Here is a 25,222-nt window from a genome sequence, read left to right on the forward strand (position 1 = left end):
TTTAGATATGATTGTTCTTAAGTTACAATAATAAATTGTTTACGTTCGATAAATGATTTAAATCAGTCCGGGAGCGTTATCAGCCACATCACCTCGCCCACACCGCGTTTTCGCTTCGTTTGACCCGTAATTAGCGCCTCTTAATGACTTAATGACTCCCTGGGGGGGGGGGAAGTCGTTAGCGTTGGGGGGTCATACACATTCGTAAAGTATTTGTTTGGCAAGGTAAGAAAATGGATACCACGAACTGCTGATAAGAAAGATTAGAAAACGAGTTGTGGTGAGGAGGGGGAGCAAGGGGGTGGGGCTAGAAAGAAAATGGATGATGGGAGAGATTAGAAAACGAAGGTGGGGTGGTTGAGGGGAAGGGGGAAAGAGAAAATGGATGGTAAGAAGGTGATTAATGTTGTTCAAGATTTTCCTGATTTCTCTAATTAATTTGGCTGTTAACGTAGAGCCAAGACAGTGCTATACGTCACGAGGGGGGGCCCCCCGCCCCCCCTTTTTGTGGTCTCTCGCTGGTTGGGTAGTTACGTTGGGGGGGGAGGGGGGGAGGGGGGGGGAGGGGAGGGGGTCGTTAATTAAGGCTGTCAACGAACGGTTGTAATTACCAGATGGGGGGAAAAGATTGTATTGAACACCTTCAAGTGTTCATTATAACTATTTTTATAACCATCTTTAAGTGTTCATTATAAATCATTTGAACACCTTTAAGTGTTCATTATAACTATCTTATGACCATCTTTAAGTGTTCATTATATCTCATTTGAACACCTTTAAGTGTTCATTATAACTTTTTTGAACATCTTTGAGAGTTCATTTTAACTTTTGGGAAACACCTTTAACTGTACAACTGTATCTTTTGAACACCTTTAAGTGTTCATTATAACTATTTTTGAACACCTTTAACTGTACAACTGTATCTTTTGAACACCTTTGTGTTCATTATAACTATCATTTGAACACCTTTAAGTGTTCATTATAGCTATCATTTGAACACCTTTAAGTGTTCATCATAACTATCATTTGAACACCTTCAAGTGTTCATTATTACTATCATTTGAACACCTTTGAGTGTTCATCATAACTATCATTTGAACACCCTCAAGTGTTCATTACAACTATTATTTGAACACCTTTAAGTGTTCATTATAGCTATCATTTGAACACCAAGCGTTCATCATAACTATCATTTGAACACCTTCAAGTGTTTATTATAACTATCATTTGAACACCTTCAAGTGTTCATTATAACTATCATTTGAACACCTTCAAGTGTTCATTATAACTATCATTTGAACACCCTCAAGTGTTCATTATAACTATCATTTGAACACCTTCAAGTGTTCATTATAACTATCATTTGAACACCTTTAAGTGTTCATTATAACTATCATTTGAACACCTTCAAGTGTTCATTATAACTATCATTTGAACACCTTTAAGTGTTCATTATAACTATCATTTGAACACCTTCAAGTGTTCATTATAACTATCATTTGAACACCTTTAAGTGTTCATCATAACCATCATTTGAACACCTTCAAGTGTTCATTATAACTATCATTTGAACACCTTCAAGTGTTCATTATAGCTATCATTTGAACACCTTTAAGTGTTCATCATAACCATCATTTGAACACCTTCAAGTGTTCATTATAACCCTAAGTTCATATGCAACATCACTACATATACATATATGCCTCGGTCTTTCCCTTCTCGAATTTACATTCTATTTACACCTGGTAAATGAACCAGATATTTACAGTAAATGAACCAGATATTTACAGTAAATGAACCAGATATTTACAGTAAATGAACCAGATATTTACAGTAAATTTACCAGATATTTACAGTAAATGAACCAGATATTTACAGTAAATGAACCAGATATTTACAGTAAATGAACCAGATATTTACAGTCAATGAACCAGATATTTACAGTCAATGAACCAGATATTTACAGTCAATGAACCAGATATTTACAGTAAAATGAACCAGATATTTACAGTCAATGAACCAGATATTTACAGTAAATGAACCAGATATTTACAGTCAATGAACCAGATATTCTAATATAACGACGATGCGAAATACCGAAGAAAAAAAAAATATTTATCATAAATTTTCGTTCATTGAGATAATAACTTGTAAATAAATTAAATGATGGATAAAGATAACTTGGTTATCACAGATAACAGATCTTAGCTCGTCCAGTGGGAAGTAAATATGGTAATTGATAATCAAAATATTCACATCTGCTGTGATGTAAATCAATAATCAAAGTCATAATTAAACCATCAGATCAGCTGACGTTGTGGGGTTGTGAGTTGTGAGGTTGTGAGTTGTGAGGTTGTGGGGTTGTGAGTTGTGAGGTTGTGGGGTTGTGAGGTTGTGGGGTTGTGGGGTTGTGGGCTTGTGAGGTTGTGAGGTTGTGAGGTTGTGGAGTTGTGGGGTTGTGAGCTGTGAGGTTGTGGGGGTTGTGGGATTGTGAGGTTGTGGGGTTGTGGGGTTGTGAGGTTGTGGGGTTGTGGGGTTGTGGAGGTTGTGGGGTTGTGAGGTTGTGGCGTTGTGGGGTTGTGAGGTTGTGGCGTTGTGGGGTTGTGAGGTTGTGGGTTGTGGGGTTGTGGGGTTGTGAGGTTGTGGGGGTTGTGGAGGTTGTGGGGTTGTGAGGTTGTGGGGTTGTGAGGTTGTGGGGTTGTGGGGTTGTGAGGTTGTGGGGTTGTGAGGTTGTGGGGGTTGTGGAGGTTGTGGGGTTGTGAGGTTGTGGGGTTGTGAGGTTGTGGGGTTGTGGGTTGTGAGGTTGTGGGGTTGTGGGGTTGTGGGGTTGTGGGGTTGAGGTTGTGGGGTTGTGTGGTTGTGGGGTTGTGAGGTTGTGGGGTTGTGAGGTTGTGGGGTTGTGGGGTTGTGAGGTTGTGGGGTTGTGAGGTTGTGGGGTTGTGAGGTTGTGGGGTTGTGGGGTTGAGAGGTTGTGGGGTTGTGAGGTTGTGGGTTGTGGTGTGGGTTGTGGGGTTGTGAGGTTGTGAGGTTGTGGGGTTGAGAGGTTGTGGGGTTGTGAGGTTGTGGGGTTGTGGGGTTGAGAGGTTGTGGGGTTGTGAGGTTGTGGGGTTGTGAGGTTGTGGGGGCTGTGACGTTGTGGGGTTGTGGGTTGTGGGGTTGTGGGGTTGAGAGGTTGTGGGGTTGAGAGGTTGTGGGGTTGTGACGTTGTGGGGTTGTGGGTTGTGCGTTGTGGGGTTGTGAGGTTGTGGGTTGTGAGGTTGTGGGGTTGTGAGGTTGTGGGTTGTGGGGTTGTGAGGTTGTGGCGTTGTGGGGTTGTGAGGTTGTGGGGGTTGTGACGTTGTGGGGTTGTGGGTTGTGTGTGTGTGTGTCTGTGTGTGTGTGTGTGTGTGTGTGTCTGTGTGTGTGTGTGTGTGTGTGTGTGTGTGTGTGTCTGTGTGTGTGTGTGTGTGTGTGTGTGTGTGTGTGTGTGTGTGTGTGTGTGAGCAGGGGGTACAGAGGGGGGGGGGGGAAATGTTACCCGCTTAAGTACGACCCTTGAGCACGACGGCACGACCCTTAAACACAACGGTACGACCCTTGTGCACGACGGTACGACCTTTGAGCACAACGGTACGACCCTTGAGCACAACGGTACGACCCTTGAGCACAACGGTACGACCCTTGAGCATGACGGTATACGACCCTTGAGCACGACGGTACGACCCTTGAGCACAACGGTACGACCCTTGAGCACAACGGTACGACCCTTGAGCACAACGGTACGACCCTTGAGCATGACGGTATACGACCCTTGAGCACGACGGTACGACCCTTGTGCACGACGGTACGACCCTTGAACACGACGGTACGACCCTTGAGCACGACGGTACACGACCTTTGAGCACGATGGTATACGACCCTTGAGCATGACGGTATACGACCCTTGAGCACGACGGCACGACCCTTAAACACAACGGTACGACCCTTGTGCACGACGGTACGACCTTTGAGCACGATGGTATACGACCCTTGAGCATGACGGTATACGACCCTTGAGCACGACGGTACGACCCTTGAGCACAACGGTACGACCCTTGAGCACAACGGTACGACCCTTGAGCACAACGGTACGACCCTTGAGCATGACGGTACGACCCTTGAGCACGACGGTATACGACCCTTGAGCACGACGGTATACGACCCTTGAACACGACGGTATACGACCCTTGAACACGACGGTACGACCCTTGAACACGACGGTATGACCCTTGAGCACGACGGTATACGACCCTTGAGCACGACGGTATACGACCCTTGAGCATGACGGTATACGACCCTTGAGCACGACGGTATACGACCCTTGAACACGACGGTATACGACCCTTGAACACGACGGGACGACCCTTGAGCACGACGGTATACGACCCTTGAGCACGACGGTATACGACCCTTGAGCATGACGGTATACGACCCTTGAACACGACGGGACGACCCTTGAGCACGACGGTATACGACCCTTGAGCACGACGGTATACGACCCTTGAGCATGACGGTATACGACCCTTGAACACGACGGGACGACCCTAGAAACTGCGATGACGATGCCAGAAGCTACTGGAACCATCTGGAAGAAGACGACCTGGAGAACGTACACTCGGGGAGAGAGAGAGAGAGAGAGAGAGAGAGACAGAGAGAGAGAGAGAGAGAGAGAGAGAGAGAGAGAGAGAGAGAGAGAGAGAGAGAGAGAGAGAGAGAGAGAAAAGAGAAAGAGCAAGCTGGGTGGACTCTCATAAGAGTTGGGCCTCTTATTTCAAGAGTAATCTCTCTCTCTCTCTCTCTCTCTCTCTCTCTCTCTCTCTCTCTCTCTCTCTCTCTCTCTCTCTCTCTCTCTCACACACTGGCGCCGCGTGCCACACGCCCGAGACCCCAAAGCGGGCTTATTCCGGGTTCGGATCTCACCAGGGATTCATTTAATGGGACTCACGCCACCTCCCCCTCCCCCTCCCCCCGTTACACACACACACACACACACACACACACACACATACGCGCGCGCGCTCGCGCACTCGGTCAATGAACCCGTGAGGTGTATTATCTTCTATTTTCTAAAGACATCTCTAACACCATCTTGTGTGTGTGTGTGTGTGTGTGTGTGTGTGTGTGTGCGTCCACAATACAATTAATCTACCACAACTGTATTATGTATCGTAATGTAGTCAAGGGTAAACAAGTCATGTATATATATATATATATATATATATATATATATATATATATTATATATATATATATATATATATAAAATGCCTAATCGCTCTTTCCCGCGTCAGCGAGGTAGCGCCAGGAAACAGAAGAAGGGCCCATTCAATCATATACACTTATATAGGCATAAACGCCCACATTCGTACATATACATATCAACATATACATACCGATACATACACATACGCAGACATATACATATATACACATGTACATATTCATACTTGCTTGCCTTCTTCCATTCTTCTCACTACCCCGTCTCACAGGAAAACAGTCTCTAGCTGTCATGTGTAATGCACCGAAACCACAGCTCCCTTTCCACATCCAGGCCCCACAACACTTTCCATGGTAAACCCCAGACGCTTCACATGCCCTGGTTCAATCCATTGACAGCACGTCGACCCCGGTATACCACATCGTTCCAATTCACTCTATTCCTTGCACGCCTTTCACCCTCCTGCATGCTCAGGACCCGATCACTCAAAATCTTTTTTACTCCATTCTTCCACCTCCAATTTGGTCTCCCACCTCTCCTCGTTTCCTCCACCTCTGACACATATATCCTCTTGGTCAATCTTTCCTCACTCATTCTCTCCATGTGACCAAACCATTTCAAAACACCCTCTTCTGCTCTCTCAACCACACTCTTTTTATTACCACACATCTCTCTTACCCTTTCATTACTTACTCGATCAAACCACCTCACACCACATATTGCCCTCAAACATCTCATTTCCAGTACATCCATCCTCCTGCGCACAACTCTATCCATAGTCCACGCCTCGCAACCATACAACATTGTTGGAACCACTATTCCTTCAAACATACCCATTTCTGCTCTCTCAGAAAACGTTCTCTCCTTCCACACATTCTTCATCGCTTCCAGACCCTTCGCCCCTCACCCACCCTGTGACTCATTTCCGCTTCCATGGTTCCATCCGCTGCCAAATCCACTCCCAGATATCTAAAACACTTCACTTCCTCCAGTTTTCCTTCATTCAAACTTACCTCCAATTGATTTGTCCCTCAACCCTACTGAACCTTATAACCTTGCTCTTATTCACATTTACTCTCAGCTTTCTTCTTTCACACACTTTACCAAACTCAGTCACCAACTTCTGCAGTTTCTCACACGAATCAGCCATCAGCGCTGTATCATCAGCGAACAACAACTGACTCACTTCTCAAGCCCTCTCATCCACAACAGACTGCGTACTTGCCCCTCTTTCCAAAACTCTTGCATTCACCTCCCTAACCACCCCATCCATAAACAAATTAAACAACCATGGAGACATCACACACCCCTGCCGCAAACCTACATTCACTGAGAACCAATCACTTTCCTCTCTTCCTACACGTACACATGCCTTACATCCTCGATAAAAACTTTTCACTGCTTCTAACAACTTGCCTCCCACACCATATATTCTTAATACCTTCCACAGAGCATCTCTATCAACTCTATCATATGCCTTCTCCAGATCCATAAATGCCACATACAAATCTATTTGTAATTTCTAAGTATTTCTCACATACATATATGATATTCCAATCATGGACACAAAGTCTCGTTTAAACTGTTGTTAAAGTCAACCTCCTAAATGTGTCTCGTTCATCTGTGATATACTGGAAAAAAGAAATACATGAAAGTTTAAGATGAAGATATTTTGGTAACGCAGACCTTGTGTGTGTGTGTGTGTGTGTGTGTGTGTGTGTGGCTGTGTGATGCCACTGGGTAGCCAATGATCATGGATTTTGCACGTCGCTTTACCTGTCACGACCACCACAGTGTGACGGATGTGGTCCCTGCCTCACGCGTGAGGGTGAGGTGAGAGAGAGAGAGAGAGAGAGAGAGAGAGAGAGAGAGAGAGAGAGAGAGAGAGAGAGAGAGAGAGAGAGGGGGGGGAGTGAGAGAGGAGCAGTGTCAGGTGAGAGGAGAGTTCAAAGTGAGAATGGAGTGTGAAGTATAGTGGGGGGGTCGGGAACAGACGAAGAAAAAGCGGTATTCTTTCACACTCAAGTCTCTAGCTGTCATGTAATGATGCACCGAAACCACAGCTCCCTTTCCACATCCAGGCCCCCCAACAGATCTTATCCATGGTTTACCCCGGACGCTTCATATGCCCTGGTGCAATCCAGTAACAACACGTCGCCCCCTGTATACCACATCTCTCCAATTTACTCTTTCCCCGGCACGATCTTCACCCTGTATATTCAAGACCCAAGCACCCCTTGAGTTTCGTTTCACTCAGAGCCAAAACATGAAGGTTCCTTTCCTCAAACATACTACCTATCTCTCTCCTTTTTTCTCATCTTGGTTACATCCACACACATTTAGACACCCCAATCTGAGTCTACGAGGAGGATGAGCACTCCTCGCGTGACTCCTTCTGTTTCCCCTTTTAGAAAGTTAAAATACAAGGAGGGGAGGGTTTCTAGCCCTCCCCCGCTCCCGTCCCTTTGAGTCACCTTCTGCGACACACACACACCCACACAGGGACAAGACGTACCATACATTCGTACTACGGTGTACCTTAATGAAAAGCGACTAGTGTACCTTACTGAATATGGCCCAGTGTACTTTACTGGATTCGAACCGATGAACCTCGATGAACATGGAGCAACGTGCCTTACTGAACTATGGACCGATGGACCTTACTCAATATGGACCGGCGTACATATGGTCCAGTGTACCGCATATGCATCGCAATATCCAAGAATTTCACCAAGATCGAACACTGCTGTGTGTGTGTGTGTGTGTCTGTGTGTGTGTGTGTGTGTCTGTGTGTGTGTGTGTGTGTGCTAATGAAGCTGTTTGAAGCAGTGACTCGCACACTGGTGATTGAAAGCTGGCGGTGTGGTGGTTTAGAGCAATGATGTACGTTATTGATTAACGCATTAATCATTCATAGTGTACGGGGAGGCAAGGTGTAATGAAACGCTTCAAAGCACTGGTTCGAACACGGCTGACTCTGTGTGTGTGTGTGTGTGTGTGTGTGTGTGTAGCGATGGTTGGTAATGAAGCGGTCTGAAGCAGTGATTCGAACACTGGTGACGGTGTGTGGCGATGGCTGATAACGAAGCGGTTCGAAGCAATGATCCGAACATTATTGATCGTATGGAGTGATGGCTGATAACGAAGCGGTTCGAAGCGCTGAAAAGAAGCTTCGTTATAGATTTAGGAAGACGATACATTTCTGAGGTCGAGGAAGGGTAAAGAGATAAGTGTTCAAAAAAAAAAATCTATGTTCAATGGTTTTAATTTGACCACAGGGAAGGTCATCACCTCAGAGGGTCATAAATACATTCCAAAAATGACTTAATATTGGCGTATGAGTTTTTAAGTCCCGGATTAGGTTCGTGTTTGAGGTTTGAAGTAGGAGACTGCGTTCGTGTACGTGAATTCTGACTTAAGCTGGCGTTTACAATTATGTATGACTCTATGAATCTAACTTTATGTATGATGTATTCATTCAGGATTTTTATATAAACATCATTTATTGATGTGAGAAACTCACTATGTATGCACAAGGTATTATAATGAGTGTGTGTGTATGTGTGTGTGTATGTGTGTGTGTGTGTGTGTGTACGTATGTGTGTGTGTGTGTGTGTGTGTGTGTGTGTGTGTGTGTGTATCAAAGGCATATCAAGCTGGAGTTCAAGTTTATGTATGACCTCCCTTGCTAATCTTGAGTGTGGCTAACTGGTGAACTGGATCCCTGGGTTAATCACCCGTCAGGGTCATTAAGGGCCTCCCAAGGCCAATTCGTAACTACCAATCAGATGATCCAGCACACCTGTGGAAGGTATGTACGCCACACACACACACACACACACATGCACGCTACACACACACACAACACACACACACACACACAAACACAGGTGACCTGACCCTGGGAGAGGGGAGGTGAGGAGTCATGTGACCTTTGCAAAGTCCTACGCGAACGAGACGAGGTCGTGGGACAGATGAGGTCGTGGGACAGACTACGAGGTCGTGGGACAGGTGGGGGTCGTGGAATAGACGGGGGTGGTCGTGGGACAGACGGACGGTGTCATGGGACAGACGAGGTCATGGGACAGACTACGTCGTCGTGGGACACACAGGGTCGTGAAATAGACGGGGTGGTCGTGGGACAGACGGACGGTGTCATGGGACAGACGGGGTCGTGGGACAGACTACGTTGTCGTGGGACAGACTACGTTGTCGTGGGACAGACAGGGTCGTGAAATAGACGGTAGTGGTCGTGGGACAGACAGACGGTGTCATGGGACAGACTACGGGGTCGTGGGACAGACTACGGGGTTGTGGGACAGACGGGGTAGTGGAATAGACGTGGGTCGTGGGACAGACAGGGTCGTGGGACAGACTACGGGGTCGTGGGACAGACAGGGTCGTAAAATAGACGGGATGGTCGTGGGACAGACGGACGGTGTCATGGGACAGACTACGGGGTCGTAGGACAGACGGGGTAGTGGAATAGACGTGGGTCGTGGGACAGACAGGGTCGCGGAACAGACAGGGTCGTGGGACAGACGGGGTAGTGGAACAGACAGGGTCGTGGGACAGACAAGGTCGTGGGACAGACGGGGTCGCGGAACAGACAGGGGTCGTGGGACAGACAGGGTCATGGGACAGACTACGTCGTCATGGGACAGACAGGGTCGTGGAATAGACGTGGGTCGTGGGACAGACAGGGTCGTGGAACAGACTACGTCGTCATGGGACAGACTACGGGGTCGTGGGACAGACGGGGTCGTGGGACAGACGGGGTCGTGGGACAGACAGGGTCGTGGGACAGACAGGGTTGTGGTGAGGTGAGATGTCACATGACGGAGCCACGTGTGCCACACGTGGTGGTGGTGTGGCACACGTGGTGGTGGTGTGGCACACGTGGTGGTGGTGTGGCACAGACCGAACACGCGTAGCGCTACAGAACACGTCACACGTCAATCATTACCACGGAACACGTGTTCTACCACGGAGCGATCGACACCGCACGTGGTACGGGTCACGTCATTCACGATCGACACCGCACGTGGTACGGGTCACGTGATTCACGTTATTGTTGACGTGTTAAATACATTGCTGTGTTCTGTGTGGCTAATTTGCATATTATGATGTATATAACTGTGTGTATAGATTTGTTGTTTGTATGATGTGTATTGATATGTATGGGGGAAGGAGGGGTCCTGTTTCCTGTGTGGCGAGGTGGCGACGGGAATGGATGAAGGCAGCAAGTGTGAATACGTACATATGTATATATGTATATGTCTCTGTATGTATATGTATATATATGGGCGTGTATGTATATACATGTGTATGTGGGGTCTGTACCCTAGCGCTACCTCGTTGATGCGGGAAACAGCGATTAAGTATCTTTCCTTTTCTTTCATACATATTCGCCATTTCCCGGGTTAGCAAGGTAGCGTCAAGAACAGAGGACTGAGCCTCAGAGGGAATATCTTCACTTGGCCACCTTCTCTGTTCCTTCTTGTGTGTGTGTGTGTGTGTGTGTGTGTGTGTGTGTGTGTGTGTTCATGGACTCCCCTCCTTTTTTATAACAAGCCAAGTGAAGAGTCAGCTAGCGTCGACGAAGACCTTCTCGTCCCAGTGAGGCCCACCTTACCCTGCTCCCGCGCGGGGCGCAGCCTCACTGTTGTACGATTCCCACAAACGGGGTCCTTAACAACAACAATAACAACAACAACAACAACAACAATAACAATAATGATAATAATAATAATAATCATAATAATAATAACAATAATAATAATGATAATAATAATAACAATAATAATTTTTTTTTTTTTTTTGCTTTGTCGCTGTCTCCCGCGTTTGCGAGGTAGCGCAAGGAAACAGACGAAAGAAATGGCCCAACCCCCCCCCCCCCATACACATGTACATACACACGTCCACACACGCAAACATACATACCTACACAGCTTTCCATGGTTTACCCCAGACGCTTCACATGCCCTGATTCAATCCACTGACAGCACGTCAACCCCGGTATACCACATCGATCCAATTCACTCTATTCCTTGCCCTCCTTTCACCCTCCTGCATGTTCAGGCCCCGATCACACAAAATCTTTTTCACACCATCTTTCCACCTCCAATTTGGTCTCCCACTTCTCCTCGTTCCCTCCACCTACGACACATATATCCTCTTGGTCAATCTTTCCTCACTCATTCTCTCCATGTGCCCAAACCATTTCAAAACACCCTCTTCTGCTCTCTCAACCACGCTCTTTTTATTTCCACACATCTCTCTTACCCTTACGTTACTTACTCGATCAAACCACCTCACACCACACATTGTCCTCAAACATCTCATTTCCAGCACATCCATCCTCCTGCGCACAACTCTATCCATAGCCCACGTCTCGCAACCATACAACATTGTTGGAACCACTATTCCTTCAAACATGCTTTCCGAGATAATGTTCTCGACTTCCACACATTCTTCAAGGCTCCCAGAATTTTCGCCCCCTCCCCCACCCTATGGTCCACTTCCGCTTCCATGGTTCCATCCGCTGCCAGATCCACTCCCAGATATCTAAAACACTTTACTTCCTCCAGTTTTTCTCCATCAAACTCACCTCCCAATTGACTTGGACCCTCAACCCTACTGTACCTAATAACCTTGCTCTTATTCACATTTACTCTTAACTTTCTTCTTTCACACACTTTACCAAACTCAGTCACCAGCTTCTGCAGTTTCTCACATGAATCAGCCACCAGCGCTGTATCATCAGCGAACAACAACTGACTCACTTCCCAAGCTCTCTCATCCCCAACAGACTTCATACTTGCCCCTCTTTCCAAAACTCTTGCATTCACCTCCCTAACAACCCCATCCATAAACAAATTAAACAACCATGGAGACATCACACACCCCTGCCGCAAACCTACATTCACTGAGAACCAATCACTTTCCTCTCTTCCTACACGTACACATGCCTTACATCCTCGATAAAAACTTTTCACTGCTTCTAACAACTTGCCTCCCACACCATATATTCTTAATACCTTCCACAGAGCATCTCTATCAACTCTATCATATGCCTTCTCTAGATCCATAAATGCTACATACAAATCCATTTGCTTTTCTAAGTATTTCCCACATACATTCTTCAAAGCAAACACCTGATCCACACATCCTCTACCACTTCTGAAACCACACTACTCTTCCCCAATCTGATGCTCTGTACATGCCTTCACCCTCTCAATCAATACCCTCCCATATAATTTACCAGGAATACTCAACAAACTTATACCTCTGTAATTTGAGCACTCACTCTTATCCCCTTTGCCTTTGTACAATGGTACTATGCACGCATTCCGCCAATCCTCAGGCACCTCACCATGAGTCATACATACATTAAATAACCTTACCAACCAGTCAACAATACAGTCACCCCCTTTTTTAATAAATTCCACTGCAATACCATCCAAACCTGCTGCCTTGCCGGCTTTCATCTTCCGCAAAGCTTTTACTACCTCTTCTCTGTTTACCAAATCATTTTCCCTAACCCTCTCACCCAATAATAATAACAATAATAATAATAATAATAATAATAATAATAATAATAATAATAATAATAATAATACCCAGTAAAAGTAATCATATAATTAATCCCATTACATATAATAAACATACAAGATTTCATTATAAATAGAGAGTAATATATAAGATTAACATACAGTAACTCAGGCTACAATCACCTACAACACATGCCGATATAATACAGCATAATGCAACGAATATATATATATATATATATATATATATATATATATATATATATATATATATATATATATATATATATATATATATATATATTCCCTGGGGATAGGGGAGAAAGAATACTTCCCACGTATTCCCTGCGTGTCGTAGAAGGCGACTAAAAGGGAAGGGAGCGGTGGGCTGGAAATCCTCCCCTCTCGGGTTTTTTTTTTCTTTTTTTTCCAAAAGAAGGAACAGAGAAGAGGGCCAGGTGAGGATATTCCCTCAAAGGCCCAGTCCTCTGTTCTTAACGCTACCTCGCTATCGCGGGAAATGGCGAATAGTATGAAAAAAAAAATATATATATATATATATAATCTCACATCATCTCTTTTTCTGTCTGGTGTATTGTAGACCCAGGTATATACACAGTGTAAGCCCAAGGTATACACAGTGTAAAACCAAGGTATACACGGTGTAAACCAAGGTATACACACACTGTGAACCCAGGGATACACACAGTGTAAACCAAGGTATACACACAGTGTAAACCTCAGGTATACACACAGTGTTAGCCCAGGTATGCACACAGTATAAACCCAGGTATACACAGTGCAAGACCCAAGTATACACAGCGTAAACCGCAGGTATACAGTACAAACCCCAGGTATATAGTGTAAACCCCAGGTATACACAGTGTAAACCCTCAGCATACACATAGTGTAAACCCCAAGTATATACACAGTGTAAACCCTAAGCATACACAGTGTAAACCCCAAGTATACACACAATGTAATCACCGGGTATACACACAGTGTAAACTCCAGGTATACACAATGTAAACATCAGGTATACAGTGTAAACTCCAGGTATGCACACAATGTAAACATCAGGTAGACAGTGTAAACCCCAGGTATACACAGTGTAAACTTCAGGTATATACATAGTGTAAACCCAGGTATACACAGTGTAAACTTCAGGTATATACATAGTGTAAACCCAGGTATACACAGTGTAAACTTCAGGTATATACACAGTGTAAACCCAGGTATACACAGTGTAAACTTCAGGTATATACACACAGTGTAAACCCAGGTATACACAGTGTAAACTTCAGGTATATACACACAGTGGAAACCCAGGTATACACAGTGTAAAATTCAGGTATACATACGTTCCATGTTCGCTTTAATCCTGTGCATTACCTTCACCCACAATATAAGTCAGTTGATATACTTCGAAGAGACGAAGCTAGGACGCCATTTGGTAAACATGCGATTGTCTCCCCTGATGATGTGATTATTACACGAAAGTGCACTTGGGAACTTATCGTGTTTCATTTTCCCCGTGGACTCATAGGAATATATATATATATATATATATATATATATATATATATATATATATATATATATATATATATATATATATATACGTCCACACACGCACATATATTTACCTATACATCTCAATGTACACATATATATACACACACAGACATATACATATATACACACGTACATAATTCATACTGTCTGCCCTTATTCATTCCCATCGCCACCTCGCCACACATGATATAACAACCCCCTCCACCCGCATGTGCGCGAGGTAGCGCCAGGAAAAGACAACAAAGGCCAGATTCGTTCACACTCAGTCTCAAGCTGTCTCCCGCGTTCACATGAACTTGTCTTCATCAAATTGATGTGTACACATTCGGGCATATTGTCACCAAATATATGTTTCTACACAGCACAACGCCCCTTTTATCTAAACGTCTGTGTGTATGTTGTGGTATTCGCCACATGTGGGTGTGTATGTTGTGGTATTCGCCACATGTGTGTGTGTATGTAGTGGTATTCGCCACATGTGTGTGTGTATGTTGTGGTATTCGCCACATATGTGTGTGTATGTTGTGGTATTCGTCACATGTGTGTGTATGTTGTGGTATTCGCCACATGTGTATGTGTATGTTGTGGTATTCGTCACATGTGTGTGTATGTTGTGGTATTCGCCACATGTGTGTGTATGTTGTGGTATTCGCCACATGTGTGTGTGTATGTTGTGGTATTCGCCACATGTGTGTGTGTGTGTGTGTATGTTGTGGTATTCGCCACATGTGTGTGTGTATGTTGTGGTATTCACCACATGTGTGTGTGTATGTTGTGGTATTCACCACATGTGTGTGTGTATGTTGTGGTATTCGCCACATGTGTGTGTTTGTTGTGGTATTCGCCACATGTGTGTGTGTATGTTGTGGTATTCGCCACATGTGTGTGTGTATGTTGTGGTATTCGCCACATGTGTGTGTGTATGTTGTGGTATTCGCCACATGTGTGTGTATGTTGTGGTATTCGCCACATGTGTGTGTATGTTGTGGTATCGCCACTTGTGTGTGTATGTTGTGGCATTCGCCAAATGTGTGTTGTGTATGTTGTGGTATTCGCCACATGTTAGTGTGTGTGTATGTTGTGGTAATTCGCCACTTGTGTGTGTATGTTGTGGTATTCGCCACATGTGTGTGTATGTTGTTGGTATTCGCCACATGTGTGTGTGTGTGTGGTATTCGCCACATGTGTGTGTGTATGTTGTGGTATTCGCCACATGTGTGTGTGTATGTTGTGGTATTCGCCACATTTGTGTGGTGTATGTTGTGGTATTCGCCACATGTGTGTGTGTATGTTGTGGTATTCGCCACATGTGTGTGTGTATGTTGTGGTATTCGCCACATGTGTGTGTATGTTGTGGTATTCGCCACATGTGTGTGTGTATGTTGTGGTATTCGCCACATGTGTGTGTGTATGTTGTGGTATTCGCCACATGTGTGTGTGTATGTTGTGGTATTCGCCACATGTGTGTGTATGTTGTGGTATTCGCCACATGTGTGTGTGTGTATGTTGTGGTATTCGCCACATGTGTGTGTGTATGTTGTGGTATTCGCCACATGTGTGTGTGTATGTTGTGGTATTCGCCACATGTGTGTGTATGTTGTGGTATTCGCCACATGTGTGTGTATGTTGTGGTATTCGCCACATGTGTGTGTGTATGTTGTGGTATTCGCCACATGTGTGTGTGTATGTTGTGGTATTCGCCACATGTGTGTGTGTGTGTGTATGTTGTGGTATTCGCCACATGTGTGTGTATGTTGTGGTATTCGCCACATGTGTGTGTATGTTGTGGTATTCGCCACATGTGTGTGTATGTTGTGGTATTCGCCACATGTGTGTGTATGTTGTGGTATTCGCCACATGTGTGTGTATGTTGTGGTATTCGCCACATGTGTGTGTGTATGTTGTGGTATTCGCCACATGTGTGTGTATGTTGTGGTATTCGCCATATGTGTGTGTATGTTGTGGTATTCGCCACATGTGTGTGTGTATGTTGTGGTATTCGCCACATGTGTGTGTATGTTGTGGTATTCGCCACATGTGTGTGTATGTTGTGGTATTCGCCACATGTGTGTGTATGTTGTGGTATTCGCCACATGTGTGTGTGTATGTTGTGGTATTCGCCACATGTGTGTGTATGTTGTGGTATTCGCCATATGTGTGTGTATGTTGTGGTATTCGCCACATGTGTGTGTGTATGTTGTGGTATTCGCCACATGTGTGTGTGTATGTTGTGGTATTCGCCACATGTGTGTGTGTATGTTGTGGTATTCGCCACATGTGTGTGTATGTTGTGGTATTCGCCACATGTGTGTGTGTATGTTGTGGTATTCGCCACATGTGTGTGTATGTTGTGGTATTCGCCACATGTGTGTGTATGTTGTGGTATTCGCCACATGTGTGTGTGTATGTTGTGGTATTCGCCACATGTGTGTGTGTATGTTGTGGTATTCGCCACATGTGTGTGTGTATGTTGTGGTATTCGCCACATGTGTGTGTATGTTGTGGTATTCGCCACATGTGTGTGTGTATGTTGTGGTATTCGCCACATGTGTGTGTATGTTGTGGTATTCGCCACATGTGTGTGTATGTTGTGGTATTCGCCACATGTGTGTGTATGTTGTGGTATTCGCCACATGTGTGTGTATGTTGTGGTATTCGCCACATGTGTGTGTATGTTGTGGTATTCGCCACATGTGTGTGTATGTTGTGGTATTCGCCACATGTGTGTGTATGTTGTGGTATTCGCCACATGTGTGTGTATGTTGTGGTATTCGCCACATGTGTGTGTATGTTGTGGTATTCGCCACATGTGTGTGTATGTTGTGGTATTCGCCACATGTGTGTGTATGTTGTGGTATTCGCCACATGTGTGTGTATGTTGTGGTATTCGCCACATGTGTGTGTATGTTGTGGTATTCGCCACATGTGTGTGTATGTTGTGGTATTCGCCACATGTGTGTGTATGTTGTGGTATTCGCCACATGTGTGTGTGTATGTTGTGGTATTCGCCACATGTGTGTGTATGTTGTGGTATTCGCCACATGTGTGTGTATGTTGTGGTATTCGCCACATGTGTGTGTATGTTGTGGTATTCGCCACATGTGTGTGTATGTTGTGGTATTCGCCACATGTGTGTGTATGTTGTGGTATTCGCCACATGTGTGTGTGTATGTTGTGGTATTCGCCACATGTGTGTGTGTATGTTGTGGTATTCGCCACATGTGTGTGTGTATGTTGTGGTATTCGCCACATGTGTGTGTATGTTGTGGTATTCGCCACATGTGTGTGTGTATGTTGTGGTATTCGCCACATGTGTGTGTGTATGTTGTGGTATTCGCCACATGTGTGTGTGTATGTTGTGGTATTCGCCACATGTGTGTGTATGTTGTGGTATTCGCCACATGTGTGTGTGTATGTTGTGGTATTCGCCACATGTGTGTGTGTATGTTGTGGTATTCGCCACATGTGTGTGTGTATGTTGTGGTATTCGCCACATGTGTGTGTGTATGTTGTGGTATTCGCCACATGTGTGTGTGTATGTTGTGGTATTCGCCACATGTGTGTGTGTATGTTGTGGTATTCGCCACATGTGTGTGTGTATGTTGTGGTATTCGCCACATGTGTGTGTATGTTGTGGTATTCGCCACATGTGTGTGTATGTTGTGGTATTCGCCACATGTGTGCGTGTGTATGTTGTGGTATGATGTACCGTGGCTGTGAGGTTCCCACATCTCTCGAAGTCCTGTTGACTACATTGTACATCATGAAGGCTGTGATCAGGTCACCCCTCACTCTTCTCTCTTCCACGGTGGGGCAACATGAGGCCTCTCTCTCTCTCTCTCTCTCTCTCTCTCTCTCTCTCTCTCTCTCTCTCTCTCTCTCTCTCTCTCTCTCTCTCTCTCTCTCGTCCTTCTCCCGTATGGAACTCATCATTGTATGAGGGGCCTTTTAAAAACAACACCCAGACAATGAGATATCGGAACTTATCTTTAGAATAACGCTCAGAAAATTAGGTATGGGAAGTTACATTTAAAAACGTGCAGATAATCAGGTATGGGAAGTTACATTTAAAAACGTGCAGATAATCAGGTATGGGAAGTTACATTTAAAAACGTGCAGATAATCAGGTATGGGAATTTACATTTAAAATAACGTCCAGATAATGAGGTATGGGAAGTTACATTTAAAAATAACGCTCACATAATTAGGTATGGGAAGTTACATTTAAAAACAACGTCCACATAATTAGGTATGGGAAGTTACATTTAAAAATAACGCTCATATAATGAGGTATGGGAAGTTACATTTAAAAATAACGCTCATATAATGATTTATGGGAAGTTACATTTAAAAATAACGCCCAGATAATTAGGTAGAAATAATATAATGCCATGTACAGAAACCTTAAACACAAAGCTTATTTGTAACTATATCTGATCTACGTATATGGTTCCAGCAACACCTCCATGGAACACTTGGTTCTAGCAACACCTCCATGGAACACTTGGTTCCAGCAACACCTCCATGGAACACTTGGTTCTAGCAACACCTCCATGGAACACTTGGTTCCAGCAACACCTCCATGGAACACTTGGTTCCAGCAACACCTCCATGGAACACTCGGTTCCAGCAAACACCTCCATGGAACACTTGGTTCCACCAACACCTCCATGGAACACTTGGTTCCACCAACACCTCCATGGAACACTTGGTTCCAGCAACACCTCCATGGAACACTTGGTTGCAGCAACACCTCATTGGAACACTTGGTTCCAGCAACACCTCCATGGAACACTTGGTTCCAGCAACACCTCCATGGAACACTTGGTTCCACCAACACCTCCATGGAACACTTGGTTCCAGCAACACCTCCATGGAACACTTGGTTCCAGCAACACCTCCATGGAACACTTGGTTCCAGCAACACCTCCATGGAACACTTGGTTCCACCAACACCTCCATGGAACACTTGGTTCCAGCAACACCTCCATGGAACACTTGGTTCCAGCAACACCTCCATGGAACACTTGGTTCCAGCAACACCTCCATGGAACACTTGCTTCCAGCAACACCTCCATGGAACACTTGGTTCAGCAACACCTCCATGGAACACTTGGTTCCAGCAACACCTTCATGGAACACTTGCTTCCACCAACACCTCCCTGGAACACTTGGTTCCACCAACACCTCCATGGAACACTTGGTTCCACCAACACCTCCGTGGAACACTTGGTTCCAGCAACACCTCCATGGAACACTTGCTTCCAGCAACACCTCCATGGAACACTTGGTTCCAGCAAACACCTCCATGGAACACTTGGTCTCCAGCAACACCTCCATGGAACACTTGGTCTCCAGCAACACCTCCATGGAACACTTGGTTCCAGCAAACACCTCCATGGAACACTTGGTTCAGCAACACCTCCATGGAACACTTGGTTCCAGCAACACCTCCATGGAACACTTGGTTCCAGCAAACACCTCCATGGAACACTTGGTCTCCAGCAACACCTCCATGGAACACTTGGTCTCCAGCAACACCTCCATGGAACACTTGCTTCCAGCAAACACCTCCATGGAACACTTGGTTCCAGCAACACCTCCATGGAACACTTGGTTCCAGCAACACCTCCATGGAACACTTGTCTACCTGCAGTGCAACACACACAGCTTCGTTGAACACTTGTGTGGTCTTCAGTGTTGCATATGTTATTGACAGTGAGATGAGAACAACAGGAAACACTGTGTGGACAACACAAAACACGTGACTCCCGGGTCAAAGGGGAACCCTATTTACCAGGTCAAACCCTATTTACCAGGTCAAACCCTATTTACCAGGTCAAACCCTATTTACCAGGTCAAACCCTATTTACCAGGTCAAACCCTGTCTACCAGGTCAAACCCTATTTAACAGGTCAAACCCTATTTACTAGGTCAAACCCTATCTGCCAGGTCAAACCCTATTTACCAGGTCAAACCCTATTTACCAGATCAAACCCTATTTACCAGGTCAAACCCTATTTACCAAGTCAAACCCTATTTAACAAGTCAAACCCTATATAACAGGTCAAACCCTATTTACCAGGTCAAACCCTATTTAACAGGTCAAACCCTATTTAACAGGTCAAACTCTATTTAACAGGTCAAACCCTATTTATCAGGTCAAACCCTATTTACCAAGTCAAACCCTATTTAACAGGTCAAACCCTATTTAACAGGTCAAACCCTATATAACAGGTCAAACCCTATTTACCAGGTCAAACCCTATTTACCAGGTCAAACCCTATTTACCAGGTCAAACCCTATTTAACAGGTCAAACCCTAATTACCAGGTCAAACCCTATTTAACAGGTCAAACCCTATTTACTAGGTCAAACCCTATCTGCCAAGTCAAACCCTATTTACCAGGTCAAACCCTATTTACCAAGTCAAACCCTATTTACCAGATCAAACCCTATTTACCAGGTCAAACCCTATTTACCAAGTCAAACCCTATTTAACAGGTCAAACCCTATATAACAGGTCAAACCCTATTTACCAGGTCAAACCCTATTTACCAGGTCAAACCCTATTTAACAGGTCAAACTCTATTTAACAGGTCAAACCCTATTTACCAGGTCAAATCCTATTTACCAGGTCAAACCCTATTTAACAGGTCAAACCCTATTTACCAGGTCAAACCCTATTTAACAAGTCAAACCCTATTTACCAAGTCAAACCCAATTCACCAGGTCAAACCCTATTTATCAGGTCAAACCGTATTTAACAGGTCAAATCCTATTTAACAGGTCAAACCCTATATAACAGGTCAAACCCTATTTACCAGGTCAAACCCTATTTACCAGGTCAAACCCTATTTACCAGGTCAAACCCTATTTAACAGGTCGAAACCTATTTGCCATGGTAGGTCAAACCCTATTATTTACCAGGTCAATTGAAACCTCACCCAATTTTCCAAATAGAATTATTTCAAAAAATTGTTAAAATCACATTAAATATAAGAAATTATCGTAGCGCCACTGGAAATAAAAAAAAAAATTTTGGAGAACTTTTTGAATGTGTTCGAAAAATTGTTATCCAATTATTTATATAATTAGTTATTTTTCGTCAGTATTTATCTATCCAATTATGTATATAATTAGTTAATTTTTCGTCAGTATTTATCTGCACTTGGAGGTGAATGATGTGAGGGAATGAGTTTTGATGAACACGAACATAAGAACGCTCACAACGCTCTTCCTTTGAACGCACAAATTGAACGCACTATTACCCGCTGGAAATGAACCCAAAAAAGATATATTGCTTTAGAACTACATCTAAATGAACGATTCTTTTTCTCTCTTTTAGAATTACATTGACACTAATATTTTAGAATTACATTGACACTAATGTTTTAGAATTACATTGACACTAATGTTTTAGAATTACTTTGACACTAATGTTTTAGAATTACATTGACACTAATGATTTAGAATTACTTTGACACTAATGTTTTAGAATTACATTGACACGAATATTTTAGAATTACATTGACACTAGTATTTTAGAATTACTTTGACACTAATGTTTTAAATTACATTGACACTAATGTTTTAGAATTACATTGACACTAATATTTCAGAATTACATTGACAATAATATTTTAGAATTACATTGACACTAGTATTTTAGAATTACTTTGACACTAATGTTTTAAATTACATTGACACTAATATTTCAGAATTACATTGACAATAATATTTTAGAATTACATTGACACTAGTATTTTAGAATTACTTTGACACTAATGTTTTAAATTACATTGACACTAATGTTTTAGAATTACATTGACACTAATATTTTAGAATTACATTGACAATATTATTTTAGAATTACTTTGACACTAATGTTTTAAATTACATTGACACTGATGTTTTAGAATTACATTGACACTAATATTTTAGAATTACATTGACGGTCACGTTGTAGAATTACACTGAGAATCATGTTTTAGAATTACAGTGGCATTGTTTGAGAATCATAGGAGCAACGTTTCAAAATTACACTGACGATAATGTTTTAGAATTACATCGGCAATAGAATTTCAGAATTACATTGACAATACCATTTTAGGATTATACTGACGATAATATCTTAGAATCATATCAAATACAATGTTTTAGAATTACATTGGCATTAATGTTTTGGAATTACACTGCCAATGACGTTTTAGAATTACATTGAAACAAATTTCTGAAAATTACATTACCAATGTTGTTTTTAGGATTACATTGGCAAATATGTTTTAAAATTACATTGCCAATAATTTTTAGAATTATATTGACAACAAGGTTTTTATGAATTACATTGACAACAATGTTTTAGAATTACAGTGACACTACAACTTCAGAATTACATCGCTAATAATGTTTTAGAATTACATAGATAAAACAACGTTTTATATAATTACACTGACGATAACTGTTTACAATTACATTGACAATGATGTTTTAGAATTACATTAACGTTCTAGGATTACATTGACAGTAATGTAACTTTCGGCCGGATCTTCAAAACCCGCATTTTGTTTTTTTTAAAAAAAACTTTCCTCTAATATCTAAATATCCAACTTATACATATATTATTAATTTATTATACTTTGTCGCTGTCTCCCGCGTTAGCGAGGTAGCGCAAGGAAACAGACGAAAAAATGGCGCAACCCACCCACACACACACGCACATATACCTACCTATACATCTCAATGTATACATATATATACACACAGGCATATACATATATACACATGTACATAATTCATACTGTCTGCCCTTATTTATTCCCGTCGCCACCCCACTACGCATGAAATGACAACCCCCTCCCCCCCGCATGTGCGCGAGGTGGCGCTAGGAAAAGACAACAAAGGCCACATTCGTTCACACTCAGTCTCTAGCTGTCATGTATAATGCACCGAAACCACAGCTCCCTTTCCAAATCCAGGCCCCACAAAACTTTCCATGGTTTACCAAATGGCGTCCTAGATACGTCTCTCCGTTGTATATCAACTGACTGTTATATCTCTCTTGTGTCTCCCCTGATGATGTGATTATTACACGAAAGTGCACTTGGCAACTTATCGTGTTTCATTTCCCCGTGCTCATAGGAATATTATATATATATATATATATATATATATATATATATATATATATATATATATATATATATATATATATATATTAGGAGTTAGATAAAGCATATATGTTTAGAATTAAACACGACACATCCATATAGACACATCAACACACAGATAACACACACACACATAAAACCACTCAACACACAACGTTTACTTTTTCTCTTCTTCCGCCATTTCTCGCACAGAGCCATATCTTAACTAAACCATTACGCGCTAAATACCCTGTGGTCTGTGCCTAACTAGCGAGTCCACAGACCCCCACCTGGCTCATAATATAAACCAGCGAGGACACGGAACACAAAATTTACAAAACACTGCAGAAGAAAAATAAAATAAATAAATAAATACACAGACTCAAATGGAATAAGAGATAGCAAAACTGCACCTTCTGTAAGGAGAGAGGGAGGGTCTCTCTTCTCTCCCTGCTGTCGGTATGGTCCGCGGCGTACTGTACACACAGTCCCCCCCTTCCCAGGGGCGAGCAACGGGCCACACAGACAGAGGTTCACCAAGCACCGATGTTTACGTCTTAGCGCACGAGGGAGGTAAGTAGGTCTCAGCGCACACACGGCCGTCCGTCGGACGTTCGGTCGCTGGGTGGGTCGGTCGCTAGAGGTGGTCGCGGGGCAACTGGCGGCGGGCGGTGTGGTCGGCCGGGTCGCCCACGGCCGTGTGAGGGGAAACCAACCCGCCCCACACCCGGGGACACGATCCCCTCGATACGTTTTTGGCTCCCGTTTTCTGTTGGCGCATGCGCGTGTGCGTCTCAGCATTAACCTATTTCTTCATTTTCTTTTTTTTTTTAAGCTGAATTCTGTCATGATGTGCTAGAGTGTGTACTCCATCTTCCTCCTCTGTAAATTCTACGTAAATCATTTACTCTTTTAATGTTTTACGAATTAGATGATGTATTATTACCATACCATCCATTCCCCTCATACATACATATATACATACATACATACATACATACATATATACATACATATATACATACATACATACATACATACATACATACATACATACATACATACATACATACATACATACATACATTACACATACATACATACATACATACATACATACATACATACATACATACATACATACAAACATATATACATAGATAAATACATACATACATACATACATACATACATACATACATACATACATACATACATACATTCATATATACATACATACATACATACATACATACATACATACATACATACATACATACATACATACATACATACATACATTCATACATACATACATACATACATACATACATACATACATACATACATACATACATACATATACACATACATACACATTCATACATACATACATACATACATACATACATACATACATACATACATACATACATATACACATACATACATACATTCATACATACATACATACATACATACATACATACATACATACATACATACATATACACATACATACATACATACATATATACATATGCCACACTTCCCCCACCGCCACCCCCCCCACCCCATCACGAAGGGGTCATTATAATTACACCCCCCATACCCTCCCCCCCACCCCCCCCCCCCTCCTTCTTTAACCACTTGGTCTGGTCAACATGACCTTCGAATGGTCAATAATATTAACTACCTGACTGACCCCGT

General features: G+C 43.1%; 1 protein-coding gene across 2 annotated transcripts in view; it reads right to left on the reverse strand.

Annotated features, from left to right (window-relative positions):
- Positions 1–24,218, reverse strand: part of LOC139758579 (uncharacterized) — a 433,037-nt gene extending 408,819 nt beyond the window's left edge. For both annotated transcript variants that reach the window (XM_071680107.1, XM_071680101.1), the window contains exon 1: positions 23,926–24,218. The gene's annotated coding sequence lies outside the window, so the exon portion shown is untranslated. The remainder of the gene's footprint in view (positions 1–23,925) is intronic.
- Between the last annotated feature and the right edge of the window lie 1,004 nt (positions 24,219–25,222).

This window comes from Panulirus ornatus, chromosome 2, assembly GCF_036320965.1.
Source record: "Panulirus ornatus isolate Po-2019 chromosome 2, ASM3632096v1, whole genome shotgun sequence".
Lineage (NCBI taxonomy): Eukaryota > Metazoa > Arthropoda > Malacostraca > Decapoda > Palinuridae > Panulirus > Panulirus ornatus.